The following is a 20,844-nucleotide window of genomic DNA, read 5'->3' as shown; positions in this document are numbered from 1 at the left end:
AAAGCAGTGTATGAGCTTAGGAAAGGGAGAAGAGCCGGATACAGGTATTCTTGTTTAAGGGGAGATTTAGAAATTACGCAATCAAAACTACCTAGACCACAATGCAATGGGCTAAGAAAGACTTTTGCTGAAATAGTACCCTCAGTCCCTTCATCGCGTATGTCAGAAAGAGAGACTCAAGGGACCCAGGCTTCCGGGTATACGGTCAGAAGCAAGGGAGGAAAGCAACCTACATTAAATGGTTCCATAGACACCCCCTCTTCAGCTAAATCCAAGGCAAAATCTTTAAAGAAAACCGGCAAAAAACACTAAAGCACAGAAGCCAGTTGCAAAGGCTAAACCACCTCCGTCTCTGAAGGCTTATTTTAAAACCGTGCCTTCAGTTTTGGAACTTAAATTGTCGGAGGGGACCTCTGCCGGGGTATCTTTAAGGGGGGTACAAACTGCTAATAAATTTCAGCCTCTGGTAGGTTTAGAGGCGGACTTTGAGGTGGAGCAAGGTCTTGAGCTGGTAGAAACTTTAAAATATAATACAATGCAAAGTTTTGAGACTAAAGAATTTGAGTTGGAAGGGGAAGTATCAACTCCAACAATGAATACTAATAGAGAGGATGACGTACCTGTAACTCCCTCGAATATATCAGCCACAGATCAGTCCGTCATACTAATGCTACAAGCCCTGAGTCATGAGGTAAAAAGTGGTTTTGAAGCGACACTAATCAATCAGCAAGAGATAAAGGAAAAATTTGACTCACTAGCTGCCAGAACCACCGAACTGGAGTCCTCAGTAGCATATTTAAAAGTGTTGGCCACTCAACACACTAAGAAGCTTGAGGATCTCAGCCTGCGGGAACAAGGACTTCAAGAAAAAATGGAGTCTTTAGAAAATGCACAAAGGAGAAATAATTTGCGCCTCTTGAAAGTCCCGGAAGGGGCCGAGGGGGGAAATATTAAAGGGTTTGTGGCCAAACTAATTAAACAAACCATTGAGCTTGATGTGTCAGAAGAAGAAATAACAAAAGACATCCAACGAGTTCACAGGGATCCATTTAGGCTGAATCCAAATAAAAGCAGACCCAGGAAGATTTTAGTGCATTTTCTGACCTATACCTTAAAAGAAGAGATACTTAATAGAGCTTTAAGAAGCAGCGATCTGTCGGTAGACGGCCTTTCTTATCAGATTAGATCTGATGTGTCCTCAATTACTGCGTCTAGGCAGTGGGAGCTTGGTAAGCTACTTGAGCCTTTCAAACAACTTGGTGCTACTGCCCAGCTCAAGTTTCCGGCGTCACTAAAAGAGATGTATAAAAATAAAATGAGAGTCCTAAAAAAGGCTGGATGAGGCAGAAGAATATCTTCAATTACTCACTGATGAAAACAAAAGAGAGCAAGGCAATAAACATTAAGGACATTAAAGACTATAGCTTATTTACTATTAACATTTTCAGCTACATTTTCCTAGCGCTCTTAACATACACTGATCAGACGCCCGGGGAGGAGTCTCAATGGCCTAAGTTAGGCCAAGAAAAAGGAGGGGGGTTCTTCAGGGGAGTACGGGATGGTCAGGACAGGGGGGGGGAGTAAGGGCACTGGGTGGGGAGCATGGGGGAAAAAAAAATGTCCAAATCGCCATATCCGATATTTAGTTGCTCATATTTTTGGAAGGAGAAATTGCGCAAGGTAGGATAGCTCTCACATCATAAGAGTTAAGAGACATTTGTACCAAGAAAAAATGGATCCAGCAGGTGATAACTACCTCGCAACAAACCTCTACTAAGGGGGTGGCTATATTGATTAAATCCAATTCTGAGATTACGTTGTTACAGTCAAAGTCTGATAAAAAGGGGAGATGGGTTATAGCAAAAATAAAGCACTATTCGTATAAATTCACGATCGTAGGGTACTACGGTCCAAATTTGGATGATACACTTCCTCTCAAAGAACTTTTTGTTGAGCTTTTGGATTTTGAGGACCCGGTGATTTTTGCAGGGGATTTTATTTAGTACTTGATCCACAGATGGATAAGTCATCCACTGTAAGGTTCTCTCACAACCCTAAAACCAGAGCAGTATTACTTAATGCGATCAACCAGTTTGGTTGGAAGGATAATTGGCGAAAAAAAAATGCCACAAAAAGACAATTTACATTCCACAACAAGAAATTATGGCATAAATCTAGATTAGATTTTTTCTTAATTGCAGAACACTTAGGTCAGCAAGTGGAGGAGATAAAACATCATGGTGCTCACATTTCTGATCGCTCTGCGGTTACTCTAATCTTAAAATTGTCAGGTCCACAGTTGGTCAAGAGATGGGCTATAGATAGGAGTATTCTGTTGGAGGAAGAAGTAACTGAAAAATTGCTCGAGGAATCGAATGAGTTCTTTAAACTTAATTTAGGTACAGCTACACTCCCGGTTGTCTATGATACATATAAAGCTTTTTTGAGAGGGCGGCTATTAGCATTTCAGGTTGCAAAACATAAAGCATATAAGGCGCAAATCTCACAGATCGAAGCAAGAATTAAGGTCCTTGAACGAGCTGTATTTGATCCCAGTCTTGCAGATGTAGATAACAGTAAAGAAGATCTGATAATTTGTAAATCACAGTTGGAGCAGGTATTAGATGGAAGGCTGAGGAAACGATGGCAGGCTAGCTCACTGGCTCACTTTGAATATGGAGAGGCTAGTGGAAAGCTCTTAGCTTGGAAAACAAAAAAGGAAATTAAGAAGAGTAATATTAAAGACGTACAGATGACTAATATGGATGTGATCTCAGAGAACAGTGCAGATATCGAACAGGCTTTTTTCCATCACTTTGATGAAGTCTACAAAGAGGGTTTAGTTCCACATCAAGAATCAATTCAGTCATGGCTCAACCAATATCAGGTTCAAGCTTTGGATGACCAGGCCTCGGACAATCTTAATAGAGAGATTAGCTTGAATGAAATAGCCCTGGCGATAGATTCCGCTAAGAGAAGTAAGGCCCTGGGTCCGGATGGACTACCTTCTGAGATTTACAAAGTTTTAGCACCGGCAATCATACCAGTCCTGCAGTTGCTATTTACATCTATATACGAGGAAGGAGGCAAAATTCCTGTTTCCTGGAATGATGCTATAGTGGTCCTTATTTTAAAGCCAATGAAGATGGCATCTCAGTGTGACTCATAAAGGCCAATCTCTCTTCTTAATTCAGATTACAAGCTGATGGCAAAAATATTAGCGGAGAGATTAAATGGGGTAGCAGGTCACCTATTACACCTAGATCAAAAGGGTTTCGTCAGAGGTCGCTCCATACAAGATCTAACACAAGTTTTAGTGGGAGCAATTGATGTTGCCTCTCTATATAAAATTCCATTGGCGGTTATTACATTAGATGCCGCGAAGGCTTTTGACCCCGTTAATTGGGAATTCCTGGCTAAAGTATTAGAAAAGGTTAATTTGGGTAGGAACTTTTGTAGGGCGATAGCAGCTTTTTACCAAGCTTCTATAGCTAGACTACTAATAAACAGAAGCCTATCTCCTCCCATAAAAATCCAAAGAGGGACAATACAAGGGTGTCCGCTTTCACCCTTGCTCTTTGATTTGTACATGGAATCATTCGCAGAAAAGATCAGACAAGATCAAAATATCCTACCATTCAAATATAATAACTGGGTGAAAAAAGTCTCTCTATATGCGGATGATTTGATGTTGCATACCTCAGACCCTATTAAATCAATTCTTCTCATATATAGTGCAGCAGAGCAGTTTGGCAAAGTCTCTGGATATCTGATTAACCAATCTAAATTAGAATGTATGTGTTGGAATATAACCCAGGTAACTCCTATTCCAATTTTGAAACACCAAATTAGATATCTGGGAATTCAAATCACGCAGGATGTAAACCAACTTGCAGAAAAAAATCTTGCAAAGATCGAGAAGGAAATGGCAGAATCTTTAAAAAGCTGGTCATTTCTTCTATGGACTTTAATTGGAAGAATCAACATTTTAAAAATGATGCTGTTACCTAAAATAATATTTATATTCCAGAATATTCCACTTGCTTTTAAAGAAACCAGACTAATCAAGATCCAAGCTAAATGGAACTCATTCATTTGGGCCTCAAAAGGCATAAGAATCTCATGGAAAAAGCTCCGCAGAAAGAAAGGCAAGGGTAGTCTGTGTGCACCAGATTTGAGAGTATATGCTTGGACCCTACTATTGAAGGCAGGAATAAGGTTATTTGATACCCTAGGGGGGACAGAAACAGACTTTATGTTTCAAACTATGCTATCTGAGATTCAGGGAGGGTCTCATGCACTTATGTTTAAGTTTGGCGACATGCGTTTTTTAAAAAAAAGTGCGATTAAAGGTCCTTAGGGACATGGCATATGTGCGGGCCAGAGTCAGGAAGGCGCTGAACATTGCATATTATTCTGCTATGGCTCCAATTTGGGACTCGCCAGGCTCTCCAGAGTGGACTAAAGACTTATTATCCATAGCACTTCAGAGCGCAAATATCAGATTATGGGGCCAGTTAATGCTGGAAGGGAACCTTTTGTGCTGGGAGGACATCTCTGTTCTTACGGATAAAAACGTATCTAAATTTAAGTATTTACAAATTAAACGCTGGGCCCAGGCTGTGACAGAGGATAAAGGTGTCAAGGCTGCTTTGGAGGAACTCTTATTGAAGAAAACAAGAAACCTCAAAACATCAGTGCTTTATTGGACAATTCTGGAGGGAGAAGATGGAGAGTTTGGTCTTCCGGAACAACTTTGGAGGGACCAAGTCTTGGACGCCGACTTGCAGAATTTATGGCAAGTATCTTTTGACTTACGACATCTTACGGTATCACCTGCCAATTTAAAGCAGGATCACTTGTTTTCTCTCCATAGAGTATACTGGTCTCCGGCTAGGTTGGCTAAATTTTTAAAGGGGCCTACTCCATGTTGTCCAAAGTGCAATCTGGAAAAAGCAGATGACCTCCATATGTTTATGACCTGTCCTGCGCTTAGAGAATTTTGGTTTGAATTACAAGAAGGTATGAAAGCCCTCTTTGGGTATGATATACAGGTTAGTACGCAACAAGTTTTTTTTGGAATCCCCTCTAATTATGAGGAAGTACCTCAAGACATTAATAAGTTATTTCTTTATTTAATTATTCTAGCTCGTAGGGAAATATGTAAATTGTGGGTGAGCACTAATGCACCGTCATATGTAGATTTGATTAGGGCAATTAGGCATACTCTTAGTTTGGATAAAGTGGTCTGGAAGAGAAGGAAGCATTTTTGGACTCCTTGCATTAATTGGCTCGATGGGCTTTGAACAACTTTGTCCAATGATTATGCCTTTTTGCGGAATGGACCACCCTAAGATCAGTTCAAGGGTCTGGAAAGCTGGGAAACTGAGCTGACTGCTTACATGGCGGTACCGTGAGATACATACTGGGTGTCTGCAAAAAGAGCATCCATAAAGATTCTCGGTATAATCAATACTGAAAATATCTTTTTTGGCGTATGAGGACAAAAATAAATATATATATATATATATATATATATATATATATATATATATATATTATGCTGCTTTTGGCACTGAAGATTTGTGTTTAAATTCAGCAAATTATGCAGATTTATTCTGTTATCAAAATTAAAGCCATCATTTTTTACACAAGACCTACACTATGAGACCCCTTTTTAATGTTACACAGTGGGAACATTGTTCAACAGCATTGCAGGGGAGTTCTAAGACTCAACAGAGTAAATTTATTTATTTCTGTTACAATCTTTCAGTCCCACGATCCTACTTTTATAAATTGAAAATGCCACCACAGACTACATTTATGCTGACACACACTCAATTGATTTACTCCAAGTCCTTCAGGTATGACCTGTCTGTGAAGGGTTAGAGCACTGGAAGGACACAATTAATTTAAAATCCATTTGGGTTACCAAATATTGGCAGGTGCAGGGCACTAAAGATTTTCATTGTGCATGTCTGATACCATCACTAATTTTATTTTTAAATGACAGAGTGCAGCAGACTACTTGTTTTGGTTTAGCGACAGTCAAAAAGCTCAATATTCCCTCAATTCCCTCGGTGGCTCAGTATGATACATGGCAAAGACACACCAACTGCACAATAGAAGACTTAGTTGCCTTGTTCCAAAATGGAACCATCAACTCATCTAACATTGATCCCTTGAGATGGTTATTGTTGCCAACGAGCTCCAATACATGTCAACTGCGTTTTCAGAATACCACAAAAGGGTTTACACAAAGTAGACCTGAATGCCATTTCCCGCTTTCCCATTCGGTTACCAAATATTCAGTGTCTAAATTGTGTCAGCCATGGTTAGAACACTCCACTCTGAGGTTTGTGAAACAACACCTTTCCCTTTTGTCAGGTGACATCAATTTGGCTGACTTTATTTTAGGTGCGAAATCCCCTAGAACAAAAGCATACAATGAATTTTGGAAACTGTCACAGATGGAAGCTGCGGTGCATCTCCACCAATTGACCAAGCTAATTTAGAAAAATTCCTTGCAGTAGTAGATAATATATTAATACGCTGTCTTCTCGTATATATACTTTAGATAACATTGTACCATCTGTCTTTGATATTGTTCAACAATAACTGTCTATTTTGTATCACCGTCAAAATCAATTACTTTCTGTAATACAGTTTGCTTCGACCTTGCAAACGTTGAAAAATGGAAGAGTGCCATGGGATTATTTGAATGCTTCTGCTCTGTTTTTGCTGTTTAATTTGATAGAAATGTATGTCAATGAAAGACGCAACATACACGTTGTTACATACTGAACAATTAGAACTGTTACCATTTTCTGAAGCAGAGACTGATGCAGCTGTGTGGCTAATACAAGGGGTTATTACACTGCCTATCTCACTTTTTCAGTTCACAGCCTGCATGAAACACTATCGGGTTGGTAGATTTAAACCCCTCGGCAGTACATTTATTCATGAATTGTGGTCGTTACCATTCACTTACAGATGTCATTGTGCGGATAAGGAAGTTTTCCTTGCAGGGGAGGATTGCGATTCCACAGTGGGACATTCCCTAGTCTGTAAACAAGTTAAATTGCACGGTGCCTGTATCGCTTCGTCCTCTAATCTGGCTTGTTTTTTAAAAGGTACCCCTGTCCCAGCTATTATTGCTGCATTAACTTTGCTTACTAACGGCAGTTATATTATTTTAAATAATCACGAATGATGCGGCTTACTGGCCCGCATCTGTATTTAGTAAGAGTTTCACAACGTGTTACATGTTGCAGCAATGTCCTGGTTCCGGCCCTGCATGGGATTGTAGATAGTTTGCTTTGGCCTTCCATTCCAACTTTGAAAGCAGATTTCAATAAACTAAGCAGACTCTATGTGCTATTGCTTCAACTAGAAGTGGACCTCACATCAGCTCGAGCGACCTTTAAATTGCTGGTGGCGATAACCGCAAGTGAGATACACTCGCTGCTAAAAACACGAATCTCCCACTCTATTTTGGAAAATTAATACACCAAATGTTTAATACTTGTGCTACAGAGGGCCTTGCCCACTTTTTTAAACTCATGGGATCCCGCCTTGTTTCTTCCTTTCAGACTATTTTTGGAGTCATTCCAGCTTTATCCAATATATTTTTTCCAGCAGAGTGTTTCCCTTGGTGCTCCTATTGATTTGCGGCATGCTTGTTCTACAATTATTGCATCGCAGTGGATGCTCTGTTTGTGGATCTGCCAAGCCTGGTCCAGTTGCAGCTGTAGCGTGATTGGATGTGCCAGTGACGTCCTTTGCCATCAACTATTGGCTAACCTTCCTTTATGCCTACGTCACCTGCATGCAGCCTGTGTTCTACTGCCTCCGGTGCCCTTTTCAATGGGCCCTGGATGTCTGCCTCTCCAATGCCACACACGCTGCCCTAAGGTACGATCTCTGAATGGGTCCGTTAAAGGCCCATGACTAGGTATGTGCCTCGGGTAGGCGTTTGTTGTGCGATCCCCTGCTTGGACCAACGCCAGACTTGAGCACCTGTGCCCGTGCGCAGCGCCTCATTGACTGGAGTTTAACGGAAGTTGACGCAGGTGACCCTGGCATGCTCCTAACTGCCTCTGGATATGAGGAGCATGTGTGCTCGTTCAAACTACTAAACTGGATGGCATCCTTTTTTAATATGGAAGTAACAGACAACATTCTGGAGTACCTGGCCTTCTGATTTTCCCACCCCATTTTAGTTTCTGAAGACTACCTATGAATGGATGGGCTGTCGAGTGCCCCATTGGTGAAATGTTTGCATCTTACAATACACTAATTTTATATTCGGCTTCATGACTATACTAATTGGAATACCACTTGGACACTTTGCCTCTGCCTATTTTTCATCTTGATCTTAGCATAAAGCTAACGATCTGACCGAGGGGAGGGTGTCACGTGGCCCGTAGGGACATTGTCATTTTCCACTAACTTAGCATGAGCACTTTACAGCTGGCCTGCTGCTTTTGTGCACATTACTACACAGCTTTATTTTTACAATATTTCAATGACTGCTTTCACATGAGAACTCATTGCTGTGTTCACACTCTGCATGTTCCTGGGATTTTGACTGAACATTATGGGAACATTATGGGGAAGGTTGAACAACAATGCCCCTTGTTATTTGGTTCTGGCCAGACCTTAGCCCTTAGACAAAACATACTGATGCAGCTGTTGTTTGGACAACGTACTTTGGCTTTGAGTGGGGTACATAATTTAGGTGACACACACTTGTAGAGGGACCTTTCCAGGGAGAAGAGCGAGACAGAACCTATGACATAGGTCTACCATCTATAGGCTAAGGTATGGGTTCTGCTGACAAAGCCCAGACATATTCTAACATATAAAAATACTTCTTCTTAGCGAGGGGAGGAAGGATAGGCTCCACTGTATTTTTACGATGACATCTCCCTTGATGATTTATGGACTAGCTGCTATGCTGACTATATTTGTACTATGCATTTTTCTGCTTGTTTTGGCCTGTATACAGAATGTTAGGGCAAGATAGTTAAAATAAATATTTTAAACTATTTTGTGACTCTGTCAGATCTTACTGTAGATGAGTACAAGAGTGCGACCTGAAAGGTGTCTCTTCTTACCGCGATTTCTGAGAGATCGGAGTATGTTGTGTTCTGGGGTGTCTAATAATTTGCTTCTCTGTTGGAATTTCTTCACATGTTCTGGAATTGCCAATGCATTGGAGACTTCTGGGGTGCAGTGATCAGTGTGCTGACAGAGGTGACAGAAAGGGAAGTGGCCACAACCCCAGAGTATTGCCTTAGACATTGGTTTCCCCCCACTGCTAAAAATAAGGTGACAAGTAAGTTCCAAGATTTGGGCCATATCTTAGCAAAAAGAGACATCAGAAGCCACAGGAAAGCATGGAGGGACCTAGCTCACTAAGGGAGTTTATAAAAAGGGCAGACTGCAAGAGAGCAGTAAGGTTGTGGGTAGCCAATAAAACTTGCAGCAAGATGTTACTAGAAGCAGCTGGTCTATGGGCAGCACTAGTGGAACTATTAAAGAATCCAGAGGCTGAGGCAGAGGAAGTGACGCAGGGAGTATCCCAGGAGGGAGAAGCAGGAGAGCATAATCTATGAGTCAATATAGGTGGAGGTGGGAACAACAATGTTCAATAAAATTAGTTTAAACATTTTTTGCATCTCTGTGATTAAGTAGGAGAGCAAGTGAGACACTGTAGCTAGTCAGTTCTGGGCTTGTAGGCATTAAGGTGGTAGGAAGACTCAGTCCCTATACACCAAAGTCCCATAAATCTGTGCATAGTTCTGTGTTTCTGCAGAATCCCTGCAACAGTACGTATACCAGAAAGTGCCTTTGATGTTGTTAGTGTAGTTTTGTGAAGTATATATTTTTTGTTTGTCTTAATTGCTTTACTGAGGTTGTGTTGTGCATGGTATGCTTGATGCTTGTGAGGATGTGTGGTGCCTTTGGAAATTTGAATGAAATGTATACATAATCATTGTTTTGGGGCTCCCTTGTGTATATGAAATATGTAAATACTTGAATTGAATTTCAAGAATAAGATATTATTGTGCAACATTAACTTCTGTATTATCTAATAATAAAATATAAGTTTGTTTATCAAATATTTTGGACTGGTACAATGTTGATACATATGAAATGAAGGATATGTTCACCTATGTATGATTGTAAACCTAAGAGAGGTCCTGTTCTTGCTCTAGCTTTTTTCTCTGCTCCCCTCTCCTGGTATCCTCTTATTCAGGGACCCTCTTCTGTTTTTTAAGTACAAAGATGCATATACCTTGATTCAGCACTTAATCCTTCGCATGACTGAAAATACAAGGCTTCAAAGGGACACTTTGTCATCCAAAGAGCACATCTGTGCCACAATACTGAATCCTCAATACAACAGAATACTGGCCACTTCTATTTCATATTCAGAAGGGGATGTTTCAGAATGCAAAGAGTGGATTGCTGGAAGAAGAATGGCTAGAACATAAAGTCCCACTCATGGAAAGAAGTTCTAGAGTTCCACCCTCAGCTTCCAGACAGGGCAGTCCTGTTGTCTCATAGCACCCACCACCAGCAACAAGAACACCAGTGGCAACAAAACCAACATGAACAAAAGAATCACCCATACCCTCAGCATTGTTGATTTGGTATCAAAGGGCAGGACTTAAGTCCAGTGCTGAGGAGAATACAAAAGAGATCGAGCAAGTGGCAGCACCGATATCCATTGAGAGGATGTTCAATGAGTAACTGGATGGCTCAAGAGAGGTATATGTGAATCAAAACCCATTGGCGTATTTGTCTGCAAAGATGAACCAATGGTCACAGGTCAGAAGGTTGACAATAAAGTGTTTTGCATGTCCGGTGGCCAATGTGTATGCTGAGTGTGTGTTCAGGGAAGCTGGCACAGTTGTCACAGTGAGAAGGACCAGTCTCTCGTCTCAAAATGTGGAGACATTGACCACGATTAAAATGAGCAAACACACAGGATGATGGACGGAATGTTGCACAATGGCAAAACATTCACCCCAGTCACAGAACTGGGCTTAATCCATCGTTATTTTGCTCACCAAGCCACCCCAGTACAGACATGGCCATATGCAAATCAGTCTTGACCCTGTGCCTCATAGGAACAGTCCAGCCCGAACTGCCAAGCCATGTCTTCCCTGGACCAGAATCCAACATCCTAGGACCGGTTTCTGGCTATCAGCCGTCTTCTGCCAGGATAGCTTGACTCCAGTGGCTTAGAGAGCACGGGACCCACGTCTGGGCATACCCTTCCCACATAGGGTGAACAAGCAAACACACAAGATGATGGACGGAATGTTGCACAATGGCAAAATATTCACCCCCAGTCACAAATCTGGGCTTAATCCATCGTTATTTTGCTCACCAAGCCACCCCAGTACAGACATGGCCATATGCAAATCAGTCTTGACCCTGTGCCTCATGGGAACAGTCCAGCCCGAACTGCCGAGCCATGTCTTCCCTGGACCAGAATCAAGCATCCTAGGACCGCTTTCTGGCTATCAGCCGTCTTCAGCCAGGATAGCTTGACTCCAGTGGCTTAGTAAGCACGGGACCCACGTCTGGGCATACCCTTCCCACGTAGGGTGAACAAGCAAACACACAAGATGATGGACGGAATGTTGCACAATGGCAAAACATTCACCCCAGTCACAGATCTGGGCTTAATCCATTGTTATTGTGCTCACCAAGCCACCCCAGTACAGACATGGTCATATGCAAATCAGTCTTGACCCTGTGCCTCATGGGAACAGTCCAGCCCGAACTGCCAAGCCATGTCTTCCCTGGACCAGAATCAAGCATCCTAGGACCGGTTTCTGGCTCTGAGCCGTCTTCAGCCAGGATAGCTTGACTCCAGTGGCTTAGTGAGCATGGGACCCACGTCTGGGCATACCCTTCCCACATAGGGTGAACAAGCCAAAACACAAGATGATGGACGGAATGTTGCACAATGGCAAAACATTCACCCCCAGTCACAGATCTGGGCTTAATCCATCGTTATTCTGCTCACCAAGCCACCCCAGTACAGACATGGCCATATGCAAATCAGTCTTGACCCTGTGCCTCATGGGAACAGTCCAGCCCAAACTGCCAAGCCATGCCTTCCCTGAACCGGAAATAAGCTTCCTAGGACCGGTTTCTGGCATTTCAGCCTTCTTCAGCCAGGCTTGCTTGAATCCAGTGGCAAAGTGAGCAAGGGACTCACGTCTGAGCATACCCTGCCGACTTATGGCAAACAAAGCGTCACAAAAGGGGGTGGTGATGGACGGAGCAACATTTTATACCACCGAATGCACCGTTCCTGAAACACCATAGAAGGCAAATGAGGGTGATTGGTCAGATTCAGAGCAGAATGTGTTAGCTGGCCAACCACTGGCAAACCACCTGAGTTTGAGGACAAACTCTACTTACCTGACTGAATAGTCCACCATATAACTTTTTTTTTGCTAAATTGCTGTTCTAAAAAAATGGATATAGCTTGAGGAACATTATATTATTTATTTATTTTGTTTGTTCGTGTCTGACTGACTTATCTAGCCCCAACACTTCAAGCAAATGTATGGACAGATTGGATTTGGGCCAGTGTACAGTAAAGAAACCTCCCCTCCATTCACTTGGAGGATATTGGAGAGACAACGCCTGCCCCTGTCCTGTGCCTATCCTTTTTTATCCTCTAGCAGGACTGCTCCAGAACATTTGATTCACAAATACTGCCTCATTGTGTGTTGCATGCATAAAAGAGGATTGACAATTGTGTACCACGCTGCTTGGATTGGAACAGGCAAATATATTGCACCAGGGAGTGATACATGAGTGATTGTGAGTGATGATTCATGTGGTGGCAAACAGTGATGGAGGGTCTCAGACTATAATTTGTATGCATGATTGTGATGATTTGCAATGTTTGTGGCATGATAGGTATACGTTTTCATGAGTGTGATTGGCCCTTTCCCTTTCACACTTAGCGAGATTTGCTAGCCGGGTCCACTCTGTTTTTCTTTGTTCTGGTAACTGGTTCACAAATTAACCTTCAAAGACCTTTCGAGACTGTTTAATAACACACAAAAATGACTCAGTGCTTCTCTTCGTGTTCATCAGAGCAGTGCACTACAAGTTGATCTCTCTCATTTGGGTCGGGAGTGGGACAGATTTGTTACTCAGAGTCAGGAGGATAATGGAAGACCTCAGGGTGGGACTACCTCAACAACAACCAGAAGAAGGAAGTTATCAACTTCAGGGAAACTAACATGATGATAACTGTAAGAGGCCTACTCAGCTCCATGAACTGGTGAGAGATGCATTAATTTGGAAACTGCAATACTGCTAAGTGTATGTGCCTGCATACATTTGAAACTCCTCTATTAGGTGATGGGGTTGGGTGGGGACCCTGTTGTTGTAAGTAATTGAAGGCAGATATGTGATGCGATTACATTATGCACGCACTTGGCTAAATTCTATGATGACAGTTATGAGACTGATCAGCCCAGTACAGGCAGGCACTTGTCTGTGATTGGCTGTAATTTGCTCTCACTTCTCATTTAATCAAGCGCACATGAGTCATAAAAAGAAAGATTGATGCAGACTATGTTCTTGCTCTGCCTCTCTGAGTATTCTTGGTACACAGCTCATGAAGCTTACCATCTGTTCTGTACTTTTCCTTCACTCTACAATATCCACAGGCCTTCTATTCACCTGCTCAAAAAGTAAAAGCAGCATAACACTCCTACTTACTTTACTGGACCACTTCAGCCAGGCACCCAAGATTGACGAACAATCTGATAAGAATGCAGATGCACCACCCAATTTGGTAATCATTTTCTATTAAGAATAATTTTTTTAGGATTGTGTCGGGTTCAACTCACTCCTCCATAATTGGTATACTATTTTTCAAACATAGATGGCGCGATATTTTGATATATAAATAAATTGGGTCTCTGAGGTTGAAGGACAGTTTCTGTTTGCAATGCATTTAACTGAACTATGTCATGTTCATTCCTTTATTTCCTTGCACAACAGATTGATGATGAAATGAGGCTCATTCACCCATTGAATATGGTGTCATTCTGTAGTGCTTATCTTTGCCACACCTTTCTCCAGATACCCTTTCCCATTCATTCATCAAACCACTAAACCTCTTCCCCCGGACTGTGTGAATTCTTGAGGCATGTCTTAATGACTCCATAAATAGATCAGGCACCTGGTGGGGCAGATGTAGTGAAAACCACACCAACTCACTGTGGGATCTTCCATTACCTGAGCAATAGCCCACAGCCCCATTTTATTTTACCCACTCACTTATAAATGTGGTCCAAAAATAGAAGAACATCATTCATCAACATCATCATTCAGGCCTTGCATTTGGTTGTGTAAATGCTTAAACTTGTCCACTGCAGACTCTGACACAACTCCTCCTGACTCAAAGATTTTGTAGGTTTAGTAGTACATTAGTTTAAAAAATGAACCCCCCTTGCTCAAAAGAAGTAACTAACTAATGCACGTTTTTTAACATCAAGTCTTCTTTGTTGTGTCATGGTGGTAGTCTGGTGTTAGTCTTTCTAAAGTTATGATGATTGTTGGAAGTGTAGGTCCCTGACGCTTACCGCTGCCCCCAAATGCTTGAGGCGTGCTTCCCCGACCCCTCATTTCAAAGTTAGGCTAAGTAAGGACAGAGTCTGAGATAGCCCTGCTTACCCCCTTAGTAACTTGGCACGAGCAGCCAGTCTTATCTCCAAGGCTGAGTGTTCAGTATGTGCAACCACGCTCACAGTAACCCCATGAAATCATCACAAATAGACTCCACACGAGTATTGATAAAATGAGTATAAATTATGCTTTCCTGTTTTCAATTTCTATGTTTGGTAAATGGGGTTTTTTCAGTGTTTTGAAGTGATTTCAATACCTTAAAAAAACAGTGGTTATCAGTGGTTACACATGTTTGCGCAGTTAAAAACAACAGAAACAACTATCAACAGTATAGGTACAGTGTATATGAGGTTCAAATAAATGTGTCCAAATTAAGCATATTATAGTACACCATACAATGCTTCTTCAGTGAGTCTTTGGTCAGATGGCCCGCTTGTTCCTTCCCATGTAAACTTTTATTTATGAAAATGCCCTCTCAACATTGGCAGTTGAGACAGACAACGACAATACAGCTAGTACACAATTTGCTAACTTTGGCCACTGACAGCTTTCCGTGCCAATACTGGTGCACTTAAAGATTGCAAGTCTCTGGACAGGTTCTGCAATATTTGCGTTGAACTGGGCACTTATGCCCTCAGAGTTATTGAAGTGGTCAAAAATGAAGCAGCATTTTTGAAACTACAGAGAAAATTCCCCTTCACAGAAGGGATCTAGAACTGGTACAGAGTACCACAGTGAGGTTTCATTGACTTCAAATGCCATGGTTGGTGAAGGGACATTTCTATGCATCATTGCAAGCCATTTCTCAAACACTGTAAAATAAAAGTTCCTGAATTGCTCGTTACTATTCCTTTGCTTACCAAGTGGCAAGTACTCTAACATGGAACATGTTGCCGTTCCAAAGTCACTAAAGGTATCACCCAGCCTGCTCTCAAAGAGATGTTTCACATCTACACCAATTATGCTGAACACTTGGCAGACAAGGGTGTTTTCAGACTCTAGTTTTTTTTACTATGTCCACTACAGCAGTTATGTTTTCCTGTAAAAATCTAAGAATGCAGTAGAGTGCACTTTTTTCACATCACTAACAATATGAGACCAAAGATCCTCACATTTCTTGCCTTTCGCATCATCGCTCAGCACAAATTCCGTAAATGGTTGCCACATGGATAATATAGCATTCACAGCCCCTTGGACTGAGAGCCATCAGCTAAGCAACACAGTTGGGATGACTCTTTTTATGAAGCCATACAAAGCACAAAATGAGTTCCTGTGCATAACAAAACAGTGCACCAGAATGGACTAAAAAGTCCATAACATTCTTTATTAACTCTGAAGATTATATAGATGCCTTCAGCTCTCCATCTAACAAGTGGCAAGGATCTCTTACAGGGAAGCACTTCAGCTCAGAAATCTATTTTGACAGGTCATCACATGATTTTTTCATATGCGTAGCTGAATCACTGCAAATACAAACAAAATCACTCCAATCTTTGTTGAACTTGGAAAGAATCTTTTTGCAGCAGCATTACACGTGGCACTGCGTTCCATGTTTTCCAAAAGACTGCGGTCATGTTTTCACCACTATCCCAGATGCTTGGTGATAGCATTCTTTTCACATAAACTTTTCACTATACCTTGCTTTGAATGTTTAAAGCCTGAGGTGTTGGTAATTCATCTACTATCAATACTGACTCACTAGAAACAGGGGGCTGATGTATCGAGGGTTTTTACCCACTCTCTGTGGGTAAATGTGATGGCACATATTGGGAAAGATTCTTATGAAACCAGCCATTTTACCTATCAGTGAAAGAATCAAACGCAGACAAAATATCAAATATGATTTTGACATTAACTGATTCTCTACAGTTTATAAAATAATTAAACAAGACCTAAAGCATGCTCCTAAACCCTGTATCTTTAAACCAAAGACCACACAATTGAAAAAAGTAAAAGGAAGAAGAAACAATAATTTAGTGACATCCCTAAACAACAAACCACAGCAGAATAATGTTAGCCCATTATTTCTTGCTGCTCGCTTGTATAACAAAGTTACATTGTATTGGCCCCTTCAGGAAGAAAACAAATTACTCTTACACTCTCCATTTCCTTTCTTTGAATGGCCTTTAATTTGTGGTTGTGCAGGTGTATTTTCAGTGTGTATATGTTTACACTGGTGAGGGCTAGATCCCTTTTGGTGGGTTTTTATCAGTTATTATAGGTTTAAACCTAAAACCGGGCGGCCTAAGTATAATCTTTGTATAAGCAATTATACAATGTGACCGCACGATACAAAATTAACATTTAAGAATGGATAGTATTCCTTCCAGCGGGTTGGTAGGTTCTAATCCCAACCACCGCTTCTAACCAACAGTTAAGCTGTTACGAGGCACTCACCTGTGCACTAGATTGTTTTACCTTGATGACGATGTGAACGATGAGAGGACAGGTCCCCAATCCCTCTAGAAACTAGCAGCGCGATACAAAGATATAACTTAGGGTCAATCCGGTAGTCTCAGGGGGGAAAAGGGGTTGGGGTAACAAGAGAAAAGAAACAAGAAGATTCCAGCGGTCTTCTTTTAGGGGGACCAGGGCTTCTGGGGACTTGAGTATTCACAGGATACAATTAACAGGAATGTAACCGGATAGTGGCTTGAGTTTTCTACTAGACTCCTAAGTACAAAACACAGAAGATAAACAATGTGTATGCCTGTGAGGCAGTATCTTCTTACAGTTACCATAAACTTGTAACCAAAATTCTCCAATAATTCTTACCTACAGACTACGTAGGTTTCAGCAAAATTTTGGGTTGATCTAACAATCTACTTGTCGATTTATGCAATCTGCAATAAACAATACAATCATTAGCATACTTTCAAATACGTTTAACAATCATGATAGCATTTAGTAATGTTCATCAGAATAGGTACCTGAATCATTATATGCCCAGCTTAGGATCAGATGCCTTGAGTCCACAGAAGTTCAAATGCTACAAAAATAACCTTCTGCCATAAAGTAACAAAATACTGCATACAAAATAACAGTAGTCAAAACCACATCTTTGCTGTTGTGATTCTTAAGGCTAATGTTGCTTTGCAATAACTATTTTCACTTTTAAAAAGACACAGTCTCCTTTGTTTTATAAATGTCAATAGTTTCTGGGTACTATGGGAAAACTCACTGTAACACTCGAGATGAAGTATGCTCCTTCGGTCCAAGAAATATAGTTCTAATAATTTGCGCAGTTCAAAGAGCAATGTTCCATGTTCTAAAGCAAATGTTCCAAGTTCTAATGTAAGCAGACTCACAGTGGGATGGTTCTCTTCCAAAAAATACCTTAAAGCATGTTTTCTCTGTGCGCCTCTTTTTGGGGAACATAACACGGAAGAAGATGTCGGACCGGAGATTCAGCCCGGAACAAGGAACCCGGGAAATTGTTGATGCAAGGCTGTCAAGGACGAGATGCCGATTGGAAAAGCTTGAGCAAGTTAAGTCTGTTGAAGCATCAAGGCCAAGCCCTGAATGGTGAATGGGAGTGGTTTCAATAGGCTCCTAAGCAGGGGCTGGGTGTGGTCCTTGGTGTGGCCCAACTGTCTTTCAGGCCCGAGGGTTTGTGGCAAACCAGGTGTGGCTTCCAACTGTCTTTCAGGCCAAGGGATTGCTGGGTGTGGTCCTGGGTGTGGGCCAACTGTCTTTCGGGCCCAGGGTTTGCACAGAATAACTGCACATTATTCTACTACTTACGGCATGATGGAGCCACAGTTAAGAACATGACATAATACATGAACATAATTTACAGTAAACACATATATGAACAGGATGGCATTCCATGAGTTGAAATGGAAGAAATCCATACATTATCGGGGTTCCTTATACAAAATACCAGTGTCAAATTTACCATTAACTCTGTTTCTGCTGATATGTGTTCAAATGAAGGTAGACAGGGAAGGAGACCTGCATGGGACAATGCACCTGTAACATAAGCTCACTTCTAAAATTTCTCAAAAGGTTAGGCGAGGCGTATTGCTAGAATCACACACTTTGCAAATGGAAACAATACTGCAATACGTAACAATATTCTCCTATACTGTGCAACAGAGAAACAACGCCATACGTAGCACCACAGTCATGTACTTTGCAATTGAAGGAATAATGCAATGCGTATCACCACCAGCATGCCCTGTACCAGGAAGAAAGAAAGCAATGCGCCACGCTACAATCCTGCACTATGCAATGAAGAAATAATACACTGTGCCACTTTATACTCAGATACTGTGCACTGAAGAAATAATGCAATGCACCACGTTACATTCAGGTAATATGCTAGGGGGAAAATATTGCAGTGCGTTACGCATCAAGCATAAAGTTCGTCATGCACAAATGAGGTCAGGCGTCATACGACAGTTTGTTAGTTCGTTAGCAGTAATAATTCAAAGTGTAATACGACAGTTTTACATGCTCCGTTAAAAGTGGCCCCGTTATGGATCGAATGATGACACAAAAAGTACTCCTTCCCACTCCGGCCCAAGTACTGCCCCGTCTTGGGTCAGCACGGGCAAGGATCCGAGGTGAAGCAAAGGTTCGCGCAGCTGACTGAAGCTGGAGGCCGAGAGAGTGTCCCTCTGGGCCCGCACCCCAACCCAGGTGTTGATCCATGTTACAGGGGGGGTGCGATCCCACTCTCTCCCTGACGTCAGCTACTTGGGCCTTGATCCAGAACTCCGTCACGGGCTGTGGCAGACTCGGGCCGGCGACTCAGTTCTTCCGTGGCTGCCATTCCAGGCCGCTGCGGATTGCCTTTGAGGGCCCCAATGACTTAGCCCTCACTCCGGCGGTCTCAGTCTACACCGAGACCCACCCTCAGCACTGTGAAGACTTTACTTCACTTTGGTGCACACCCTAGCCAGGCACTCCTTACCAGCACTGCAGGTTGCACTTCAACACCCACTCTGCGCGTCCGAGACTCTCCTCTTCTCTGGTACTCACGAAAATCCGGCGTTCTTCACCAATGCCCCGCTTGTACCTCAACACTAACCCTGGGTGTAGTTTGTGTAGTCGCGCTTTTCCACTGTTTTATATTACTTTTTTCTTTAAGCTCCTACTTCTTCCTCTAACTCGGGCCGGTGGTTCGGTTCTTCTGTGGCTGCCATTCCAGGCTGCTGCGGATTGACTCTGAGGGCCCCAATGACTTGGCCATCACTCCAGCTGTCTCAGTCCACACCAAGACCCGCCCTCAGCACAATGGAGACTTTACTTCACTTTGGTGCACACCCTAACCAGGCACTCCTCACCAGCACCCCAGGTTGCACTTCGACTCGCCTCATCTCTGGTGCTCATGACGATCCAGCGCTTTTCACCAATGTCCCCCTTGAACCTCAACACTAACCCTGGGCGTAGTTTGCGTAGTTGCGCTACGTGTAGCTATGCAAACTTGCACTCGCGCTTTGCGAATTACGCATAGCTACGCGAGCGTGCGCAGTTGCTTGTCCCGTCCGTTCGCGATGCGCTTTTCTTGCCCTGCTCGTGAACTCGTATTGCGTGTTTGGGAGTCTGTTTGCGTGCTCAGGGATAGTATCTCGCGAACTCACCCATGCGGTCACATATGAGCGCGGCCATCTTGTTTTTCACTTGTCTGGCCCATTCGCGATGCCTTATTTCCTGTTCCAGGTCGTGTATAGCGTGTTCGCGATGCGCATTTCATGTTCGGGAATGCGTTTTACGTGTTCACGATGCTTTTTGCATGCTCGCAGGGAAATATCACGTGAACTTACGCACACGGTCGCGATGGGTGCAAAAATCTTGTTTTTTTACTCTATGCTATGGTTCTGGGGCCTACTTTTCTATCCTCCCTTTATTTTTGCCATCCTTAGGTTTTTACACTGTTTTTCTGATCTTTTTTATTTATTATCTATCCCTTTCTGTCCCTAAGTCTATATTTTGCATTTTATTTCTACTTTTATAGCATTTTTTTAACTTTTCTACTGTTTTATATTACTTTCTTCTTTAAGCTCCTACTTCTTCCCCTAACTTGATTTTTTCCTAATAAATTTCCTTTTCCACCTCCCGCTCACCCCAGAACCATGCCTAAAGGTACAAACAGCTCCAAGGGCAAGGCGTCTGTGCCCAAGAGCCGCCTGCCTTGCGGCAGACTGCGCCCTGCAA

At 42.3% G+C, this 20,844-nt stretch overlaps 1 long non-coding RNA gene across 3 annotated transcripts in view; it reads right to left on the bottom strand.

Annotated features, from left to right (window-relative positions):
* The window catches only part of LOC144827370 (uncharacterized), a 219,215-nt gene that overhangs the window by 67,040 nt on the left and 131,331 nt on the right, over positions 1–20,844 (bottom strand). For 2 of the 3 annotated variants that reach the window (XR_013610160.1, XR_013610158.1), the window contains exon 3: positions 17,458–17,525. This is a non-coding gene — a long non-coding RNA (uncharacterized LOC144827370). Of the gene's footprint in view, positions 1–17,138; positions 17,356–17,457; positions 17,526–20,844 lie in introns of those variants that run through there. The other variant, XR_013610159.1, reaches the window with a different exon arrangement.

Source organism: Lissotriton helveticus, chromosome 4_1 (genome assembly GCF_964261635.1).
Source record: "Lissotriton helveticus chromosome 4_1, aLisHel1.1, whole genome shotgun sequence".
Taxonomy (NCBI): Eukaryota; Metazoa; Chordata; class Amphibia; order Caudata; family Salamandridae; genus Lissotriton; species Lissotriton helveticus.
Note: the sequence above shows the minus strand (reverse complement) of the source record. Positions and strands in the feature narration are given on the sequence as shown.